General features: G+C 26.5%; 1 protein-coding gene across 2 annotated transcripts in view; it reads right to left on the bottom strand.

Moving 5' to 3' along the window:
* The window catches only part of LOC107447776 (uncharacterized), a 32,754-nt gene extending 22,543 nt beyond the window's left edge, over positions 1–10,211 (bottom strand). Inside the window, exon 1 of one of the 2 annotated variants that reach the window (XM_043047527.2) lies at positions 9,988–10,211. The gene's annotated coding sequence lies outside the window, so the exon portion shown is untranslated. Of the gene's footprint in view, positions 1–9,672; positions 9,802–9,987 lie in introns of those variants that run through there. The other variant, XM_071188424.1, reaches the window with a different exon arrangement.
* Positions 10,212–10,706: the final 495 nt, after the last annotated feature.

Genomic DNA, 10,706 nt, shown 5'->3' on the forward strand with positions numbered 1-10,706 from the left:
TGAATTGTACAAGGTTCACTCTAAGAACTTATTGAGATTGCAGCAAATTCAACCGGTAACATAGTTTTATGGTTTGAATAGCCAATATTATGCTTCAACTTGAATGGTACACGGTTCACTCTAACAACTTATTAAAATTAAAGCCCATTTGCCCCATAATATGATTCAAGTTGAACAAGAACACGGTTTACGTAAGCAACTTATTAATGCAAATTTTTCCCTATTCAAGAGTCTCAAAGATATAATGGATAAACATATTCACACTAAGTCTAACTGAATATTAGAAACTTTATTGCTAACTTAGCAAAAGTACGCTGATGTACTTGAAGTATTTTTATGAAATTTTAATTCTTTCAAATATATAAGAGAGAGTAAAACGGATATCATCGTATTCTCGTATAAGCATTATATGTTATGAAGTATTTATATACTACAATATATTTATATACTATAAATAAATACAGTTAATAAATATTAAAATATGTTTTTTATCTGCATTTGTATACTTTATATATGTAGTGCTTTAAAGCACTACATATTCACACTAAGTCTAACTGAATATTTGAAACTTTATTGCTAGCTTAGCAACAGTACAGTGGTATACTTAAAGTATTTTTATGAAATTTTAATTTATTGAAATGTAAAAGAGAAAGTAAAACTGTTTGAAACATATTCTCGTATAAGCGTTATTAGCATGAATTCTAAATATTGCCATGAATGGCACGTGGCATTTCGGATATCTTATTTGTAAACCTTTTAACTAAAAACTACCATTAAAGGTCCGAAGGTTAACATTGAGTTAAAGGTTACCTAGAGTCCTCAAAAAATAAATAACCTTTTTTCAGTATTTAATTAGATGAGTAAACTTTTAAATACAAACGAATGAACTATAACTAAATCATAGTTGACTTTTTCATGATTAAGTATTAGCACTGAATAAAACTTTCAAAAAAAAATATGTTCTTGACTCGTGTCAAAATCCATCACCTGGAGGGGACATTTCAGAAGAAAATTAGAATACACTCTCGTTTAGAAGGACATCAGTTAAACTTCCAAGGTTTGTCGTATCAAGAAGGCGTTCCAACAAACTTTGTAGAACCTTATGATTTTGAAATTTAAAAGTAAAAATTAAGCATAAAATTGGTCCATAATATTATTTTTCTTAAAAAAAATTAATGGATTATCGAAAGTTATAATGAAATACGTCCCTGAATGTTCACATATCCGCTGGAATTTTTAAAAAGTTCAAGGGTTTTACTTACTAAAGCAGAGATTTTTTTAAAATTAATTCTGTAATTTTTCATAATTAATTAACAATTCCTTTGTAACATGCTAACATACGGAGAAACAAGATTCTTGCATAATTACTTACTGTACAGTCATGACATTTTTGGTCAAAATAAATAAATGAATTTGGTAAAAAAAATCTAAATATAAGGTATTTAAACCTTTCATTAGATAATTTTCTGTTCAAATTGCAACAGTTTGCCGTAAATTTTGATTTTCAAAATTATAGTCCCTATTACTACACATTTATTAAAAAATACAAAACTGAATATTAAATTTAATTGAATAAATTATTTTTATGCCATGCTCAAAGGTACGATAAAATTATCAAAATTTATCACGGATTATTAAATTATATTTTATTGTTAATTTTACTAAAATCATTACCACGGTGCTTCGGTAAAAATTGCTGAGCTATTTGATGTTCCCATAGGTTCAGAAACATGATATATTTTAATATCTGATAATTTTATTATATTTTTCTTTCTCAGTGCTGTTATAGTTGCAATTACGTCAATGATGTGATTTTTTAAGTTGGCCGATATTAGTAGTTGCTTCACCGTAGTTCAAAAAAGTTAAGGAAAGACAATTTTCGCTACATTTCAAAATAAGAAATATTTCCCCATGTTTAAAAATTAAGTTTTTACGAGGTTACAGACTCCCGGTATAATTTTTCCTCAACTCTGTACAAAATAAATAAATAAGTAAGCAAATACTTATAGAGCTCAATAATTTAAAGAATTTAATATATAATTTTTTCAAACTCTAAACTACTTTATTAATTTTTAAAAAATACTTGTCCTATCATATCAATTTTGATAGATGAAGCTCTTTGCTTTAATGCTCATACTCTCTACATAAACATATGATACATTGGTTACTACATATTAGTTAAACATATTATACCACATTGGTTACTTGCCCAATAAATACTGTAGTTTGAGATGAATTTTCATGATTAGAGTTGAAACATGAATTATGCTACATTGGTTACATACTCAATAAATACTGTAGTTAGAGATGAATTTTCATGATTTGAGTTGAAATATAAATTATACTACATTGGCTACTTGCCTAATAAATACTGCTGTTTGAGACGAATTTTCATGATTCGAGGTAAAACATGATGCATACAATATTGATATTTTCATGTGGAAATTTGACGTGCACCCAGCATAGGATAGATATTTTTTATAAAACTCAAAACACAAAAAAAGTAACAATAGTATGGAAAGGCTCGAATACGAAGGTTTTTTTTAAACTTTATGCCCTAATGCAGAGTATTTAAAAGTTAATAAGGTTACGCTTTTGTTAAGGTTACGTTTCATAAAGTTTTATAAGGTTACGTTTTCGATCAAATGCGCATTAACGTTTATTTAATAATAGATAATACAACGATCTAAAATCAAGGATTGTTTGCATTCTATATCAATCTAATTAAAGCCATTTATTTTCAGAGCGCAATTAAAGGAAGATTATTTAATCAAAAAATTAAAGAAATAAAATCAAAATAGATCTGTTTATTTCAAAGCAATGCATTAAAAAGTCAAGTTCACCAACATAAGCTTTTAAATTTAAAAAAAAGCAAAAAATAACAAATTTTGACAATAAATAAAATAAAAGTCTAAAATATTTCAAAAACGTTACGAATTTGAACTCATTTGAAACAAATATCTTTAAAAAAATGCCTTTGTTTTGACCTTAACACTAACTACTTAACAAGGGATACCGTTCTACTCTAATGATTTTTTGCGGTTCGGTACTGACACGTGATTTCTTTTATTTCTTTTTTTGACGAAAAAAGTCGCAGACATTGAATGCTAAGCATCTAAATAAATCGTCAGTCGTGTGTCCCAGTGTACGACAATGCACGAAAGGCTTTGTGTAAGCGATTACGTGTTTGATCCCAAGCGTTGATAAAAATCAGAGGTGGTCACTTAGTAATGCATTGCATTGTCAGATAGGTGTCAGAGGCACGCGTTAATAGGTTTATGGGAGCAATTTTGCTCCGAGCAAGCATGAAAAACACGTTCAGCTAGAGTTCACACTTTTCAAAAAAAGATTCAATGCTCGCATTCACGGTCAATGTTTACGTGTGAATTAAGCTGTTAATTTTCTTGAATTTTAATAAATGAATTACGAAACTTTTAAATTTGTAAACAATACTACCAAAGCTTTTGAAACTATGTATATGCTAATTTCAAATTACAAATCCCTACAATATATACATATATATACATATATATACATATATATATACATATATATACATATATATACATATATATATACATATATATATACATATATATACATATATATNACTACAAATATATATTTATATATATATATATTGTAGGGATTTGTAATTTGAAATTAGGTTTACTTCTAGCTGCAGTTTTTATTTCTTTTAAAAATTTAGTTTTTTGTCGAAATGTACAATTTTAAAACTTTATTTACAACTGGAGGTAATGTGTAAAGTTGCATAAAGCTCTTAGGGGAGTTAGTGCACATCATCAGGATTGAAATTGCATAGGAAAATATGCCCGGAAATATCATTATATGCGACTAGGAGCAGTAGTAGGGAAGAGCCCCTAGAATCGTCGGAAATTTGAAAGCAGCTATTCGAAATTATCTAAGATCTGTTAAAAAATCTCATGTATCAGAACTCAAGAACAAAATTGTTCCACGGTGTAATCAACAAGTTTTTAAAATCACGTTTCAACTTAAAACTAAATAAGGAACTAATGAATAAAATGTTAGTTTTTCAAAAAGGTTACCTCCTTCACCGTCGTTCAAAACAAAAAGGCAGTATCTCCAAATTTTGCCATTTTTAGTTTTCCTTTTGTTATGTTTCTACCTAATATTTTATTTTATAACCGGTGTTGAACAGCTGACCTATTTTTTGGTTAACTGATATCAATGTTCAATCCCGTAACCTTATAATTCTTAACCCAACCCAAAGGACAAGGGAAGACTCCGATAAATCATTGGAACATATTACCCTTTATGGAGGACTTTCTAATGGAACAAATCCGCAATGGAGTTACATGGTAAGGAAAACCACGAAAGCCTCCCAGCGGTAGCCAGCTTAAAAAATCTGTTAGATTATCTGAATTACATTTGTACTAAAATATAAAAACAAAAAACAAAAGTACTTGGAATTTTTTTTCCATTCAGATTCAAAAGTATATCAATAGTTGATTTTGGGAATTAAAGAAATTTCAATAATGAATTAATGTTTCACTTATATCTAAATAAATGTAAATTTTAAAAAACTCTTGTATGGAAATGATCCGTATTTGAAAGATTTTACCTGCAACGCAGAAAAAGACACCAATGTGCCATGCTGTATTTCATAACCATAGATTATTAAAATGAGAAATACAATATTTTTCATTCATTTTGACCTAAATTAATGCATATTAATTATAAAAAAAACTATGAAAAACATGCTTAATGAAAATTCTGCGTCAAAAGGTTAAGAAGAATTTTTTAAACTACACAGACCTTAATATACGACATAATTATATAATAAAGAATAAAACGCATAAAAAGGAAGAGGAAGTTTAAACTTGAAATTGTAGTTTAACCTTCAATAAATATAAAATAAAAAATTCAATTTTGACTATAAGGAAATGAGATCAATTATATGTAGATATTCAAAGTGAAATTTTTAAATGTTTTCTAGAAACTTTAGTGCATATAAATTCCAGCAGCATTTTTGAAAACATGATTTTACAGTCGTGTCCCCTATTTATCTCTGTAAGCATCAAAGGTAGCTTTTTTTGTATTCTATTCACACACAAAAACAAACCTTCAAATTTGAAACTAAGCGATAAAATTTTTAAAACGTGAAACTCATAGAAATATGAAGAAAAAAAATTTTTTCTTTGCGTTTACTTTGACTTCTTAAAACTTTCATGGCCCAATGTTAAAGTTTAATTCTCAGAAAAGTAGGTTGAACGTTGAACTTAAATACGGTGAGGAAAATAAAATATGGTCAAAAATACCAGAATATGGTAAAATTTCCCATGTTTCTGACTATGTGGGAACATCAAAAAGCTCCGTAATTTTTACCGAAGCACCTTGGTAATGACTGGTAAAATTAACAATGAAATGTGGTTTTATAATATGGGATAAAATTTGGTAATTGTATCATGATACCTTAGAGCAAGGCATAAAAACTCGTTAGTAGGTTAAATTTACTTATCAGTTTCTTACTTTTTACTAAATTAGTGGTATTAAACACTCTAATTTTGAATAAAAGAGTTTCCGGTAAACCGTTACCATATGAGCGAAAAAAAGACAAAATAAATGATTTAAAAACCATATATTTTGATTTGATTACCAGAATTATGTTGTTGTCTTATTAAGTATATATCAGGAAAAATATATCAAGAAAAAATTGTTTTTCCAAGCTTTAAAAATTTTTTCTAAAATTTTTCTGAATTTTAAAATTTTAATAAAATTTTTTTTGTTTATGAAATTATATTGTTCCACTTCTGGGGAAATACATTCGTACGATGCCTACATTCGTAATTATATAATGTGTAGGAAGTGATTAAAAGTTTCTCCCAAATATACTTTTAATGTTTTAAACTTTCTAACCCCATTTTACTGTCTAAAAGCAAATATTTAACATAATTATACACTTCTAACTTTACACGAAACATTTACGAACTCTTAATTTACTTCCTTATTACTAACGTTCTATATTTTTTTGAATAAAAACAGAAATGATGATTATTGCTAAAAGGGTTTGTTCTTGTTTAGCCCCCTGTTGCTCTCGATGAACTCAGCTTTTGAGAGATGAAATGTCTGGAAATAAATTAGCTAGAATATATTTACTTTTCTGATAACTTCCTCAAACAATGACGAATAGTATATATGTTTCCTTCTTTTTACTACTAAGCAAGAGCGAAGAAATGTTTTAACCGATAGAAAGAAGAAATTTTTTAACTTAACCGATATAGTTTGTACTAATGCGAGAGAGTTAAATTATTTAACGATATAGAGTGTACCGTTATGGCCACCGTATATATAAATTTTTAGAATCATTGTAAAAATTAAATCCCATCTAATTATTGTTCACAAATTAACATTAAATCAAGAAGTAAAATAAGCAAGAACTCTATCCAAATCTAACTTATCACTTCAGAGGATGGCGAGATTAAAAACATTAAAACTGTTTGATAACGGAAGAAAGTTGAAAGGCGATTATTACAAACATCTTGAAGTTTTATCAGACAATCATGCTGGTTTTGATGTATTCGTGACAAGTGCTTTTATTGGTAGCGAGGAGTTTTTGTTTCTTAAATACTTATTTTTGACCACTAATTTTAAAGTGACCATTTTAAAATGATATTTAGACAGTTGATAATTTATAAAATTTAGACCATTTTGTAATGCGTTTATTCAAACGTGATTTCATGCTGGAAAGTTCAAATAAAATAATTTTTATAATTATTTATTATAATAAATATTTTATTACTGATTTTTTTTGTCGTTTAATTTGAAGATATATTTTTTTTACCATAAAGCGTAAAAGTTTAAACATGTTCCTCAACAACAGCTTTTTGTCTAACAGTGTAATTTCCAAAAATAAAATCTAAAATTTGAGTAGTATCTGTGAAAAAATTTCGTAAAAGGCATTTTTGGGATTTTTAATTTATCAGGAACTATTTAATCTGATCTGTCAAAATTTTATACTTTATCATTTAAATGCATTAAATATTATTTAATTGTTTTATTTTTTTACTTTGAACGAGTACCGACTATTTCACATAATACAAGGAATTTTTGTTCAAATATCTTTGGTGATTCTTAATGCGTGATATATTGATACGAACTGGATTTTTAGGGGGAATTATTGTAATATTTAAGCCCATAACTAAACAAATAAAAGCCTGTTTAAATCACATTATTTTGTCAAATAATATTTACTTTTGTTTTTTCTGTAACAGTTAAGATTTAGACTCATATTTTAAATCGAATCATATCTTCAGACAAACTAATATGCTTGTTATTTTTTTCCAACAAAAATCATTGAATAGCAAATATTTTTCATTTAATGACTTCGGCATTCTCGTCGATGTTTGAGCTCAAATATACTGAAAACTTCTATACTGAAAACATTTACAATTGGAAATGCTACGATCTGGAAAAAATTTTGAGAAAAGCATTGATGAAAAAATTTGAGAAAAATATAGATTTTTTCAACTACTCGTTTCTATCAATAAAATTGCAATTTAAAGGGAATATATTTATGAGTGTGAAAGAGATAGGGAGTTTGTTTGTTGTGCTCAAGTGAAGGTAAAAATTAAATAAATTTTACAACTTTGTGATTTTTCCTTGTTGTAGCAACCCTGGAAAACGTTTAAAAAAATTTTGATTGTAGTGTAAGTGCTATGGAATGTATTAACATGTTTCAGACCATTGATTTATAATCAATCAACCTCTATTAAGCGCACATTATGTTATGATGAAAAAAATTATAGCCCATTTGTAATTCATTCATTTATTCGTTTATTTCATTCATTCATTTTATTCATCCATTCATTTTATTTATTCATTTTATACATTCACCCATTTTATTCATTCATTTATTGTATTCATTTAGCTACCAATTTGATTTAAAAATATAAAAAATTCATGATGTTAGACCCAAATATGGAATTTAATATTATCAATATATTTTGGAGGATACGAAAGTTTAACTAATCCAAGATTATTGCTAACAATGAACAAATTTAGAAACAGTCTTTAACTTTAAAAAGAAAAAAGAATATTAGAAACAGTTTTTAACTTTATTAAACATTCTTTAACTTAATTTTTGTTTTTTTTTTAAAAAAGGTCTTGTTTCAAAAATCGGTATTTAAGCAGCAAATTTAATGTATCTTGCAATAAGTGTGACAGGTAGATTGAAGCTCGCCAGTTATTAGTGTCAGATGAAAAATAATCTACCTTTTACATCATTTTAAATTAGTAGTCGCCTTCAATTAGAAAAGAGAATTTAAATCCTTAAGAATTTTTCAAAGTTTAAATTATTTCAAGGGACACTTTATCTTTAAATTAAACACAAAAGAGAGATAAAATTGACTAATTTATAAATTATAATTTAGCAAACAAATTTAAATTATTTAAAAAAATATTTTATTGTTATTGATGTCCCCATGTATATCATTTTTGAAGAAGCAAAGATAAGTTAATAGATATCATGATTCTGGATATAAATGAAGATGTTACAAAAGTTATATTTAAAGGTAGCTAAAATGATAACAAAACTTCTCATAACTTCACCTTACCGCCTTAATAAGATGTTATAGTGAACAATGCTACACTCCATGTTAAACCATATTATCATATGAATTCAAGCTGGATTAGTTCTTACAATAATATGGTATTCACAGCAATAATAATAATTCCACAATAGTATTCAAGCTGGATTAGTTTTAACAATATAACTTGGCACCGTAATTAAATTGTATCAAATTTAAGCGATATTTTTGTTTAACGCGATTCGAAGTTTTCAAATTCAATTTTCACAATTCTAAGAAGAGAATAAATTGACCGAAAATTTAAATTATTAAAAAAATTTAATTTAATTTTTAGAAAATTTAAACATTTATAATCACAGGCAGATTTTTTTAAAGATTTGCATCGAAAACTTCGTCGTCTTAGTGCTATAATGCACATATTAACTATTATAGCATGAAACAGTAATTAAAAGAAAAGAAATTTTATCATACCAAAATTTGTTCTTCTTATATAACTTTGCAATAAAAGATTATCACACGCTTTTTCATTTTTTTTATCCCTTTACACTTTCTATTTTATACAACTCAATTATTACGCATTTCGATTACATTTACTGCTTTTTGTTAAATTGTCTTGAAATTTTCCATGGAAAAAAAATTCTGATTAAATTACAGTATTATATAATAATAACATTTCTGGTTTTAAAATAAGCCCCCACAAATCTGGCTAAAATTATTAAAACCAAAATATATGGTATTCATAAACCCTTCGTTTGGTAGTTTGTAAAAATAGATAAAATAATTTGGTAGTTTCTAAGTTAAGAAAGATACGAATAAAACTAATTCCTATGAATCAGAAAAGTCTAGTTGATTTAAAAGATTAATATAAATAAAATTAATAACGCAAAAAATATTAAGTAATTAAATTAAAAACAATTTTAAAAAATATTAATAATACACCAATAATAGAATGAATAATAATATAACAATAATCTTAAAATAATAATAAAAAATAATAATCATTAAACAATATTATAAATAATTAAAATCAAATACAACTAATCCTATAAAATTAATTCCCTAAAACCATCGAATAGTTAAAATAGAAATCAAAGTGATCACTTACTTTTAAGCTTTTTTCCGTTCAAATAATAAATCCCGCAGGACCTTATTTTAATATCTTTTATTGAATAAAACTCACTCCGGTAACCTGTCCGAAGATTTAAAATCGGACCAAACAAATTCTTATAAACACACTTAAAAAGTAATAATAAAAAATAATAATCTTTCGGACCAAACAAATTCTTATAAACACACTTAAAATAATAATAAAAAATAATAATCTTTAAGCAAATTATAAATAATTAAAATGAAATGCAACTAATTCTATAAAATTAATTCCTTAAAACCATCGAAATTAGAAATCAAAGCGATCACTTACTTTTAAGCTCTTTTCCGTTCAACTAATAAATCCCACAGGACCTTATTTTAATATCTTTTATTGAATAAAACTCACACCGGTAACCTGTCCGAAGAGGGAAAATCGGACCAAACAAATTCTTATAAACACACTTAAAGTAGGTCAGGCCCACCTTCTGGAGACGTTAGAGTTAGAATATTTCTTTCTTGGCGAAGTGAACCTTACTACCAAAAGCAACTGTGCGTAGAAAGTCAAATGTCTTTCAACTATTTTTAAAAGAAAACACATCATTTAATTAGAAAAAGAACATTGCGAACCTTCCGTGTCCTTTAGTAATAAAAAAAACCTTCAAATTTACCATTCAATGCCATACTAACACCTTATTAAAGAAGAAGCTGAAATTAAAAGAAGATATAGCAGATTTATGATTAAAACAAAAACACTCAAAAAAATAACTGCCTTCATTTGCTGATGCAAATCATAGCACAATTAGTCTTAGTGAAATTAACAAAGGCTACTTAGTTGTAGATTTTATTGTTTAGATTTTAAAAGAACATAAACTTTAAGATATCAACGAGGCAGAAAGAAGAGATTAAAAGGTATTATGCCTTTTTAAATAATAGTTTATTAAAAGCGATATGATATTTAAAAGATATTCACCCATGTATAAATGGTGAATGTTTCAATGTCACGTACAAGCTATTCACTGTAAAATTTCATTTATGACTTTGAATGAATAA

The sequence above is a fragment of the Parasteatoda tepidariorum genome, chromosome X2 (assembly GCF_043381705.1).
Source record: "Parasteatoda tepidariorum isolate YZ-2023 chromosome X2, CAS_Ptep_4.0, whole genome shotgun sequence".
In the NCBI taxonomy this organism is placed as follows: Eukaryota; Metazoa; Arthropoda; class Arachnida; order Araneae; family Theridiidae; genus Parasteatoda; species Parasteatoda tepidariorum.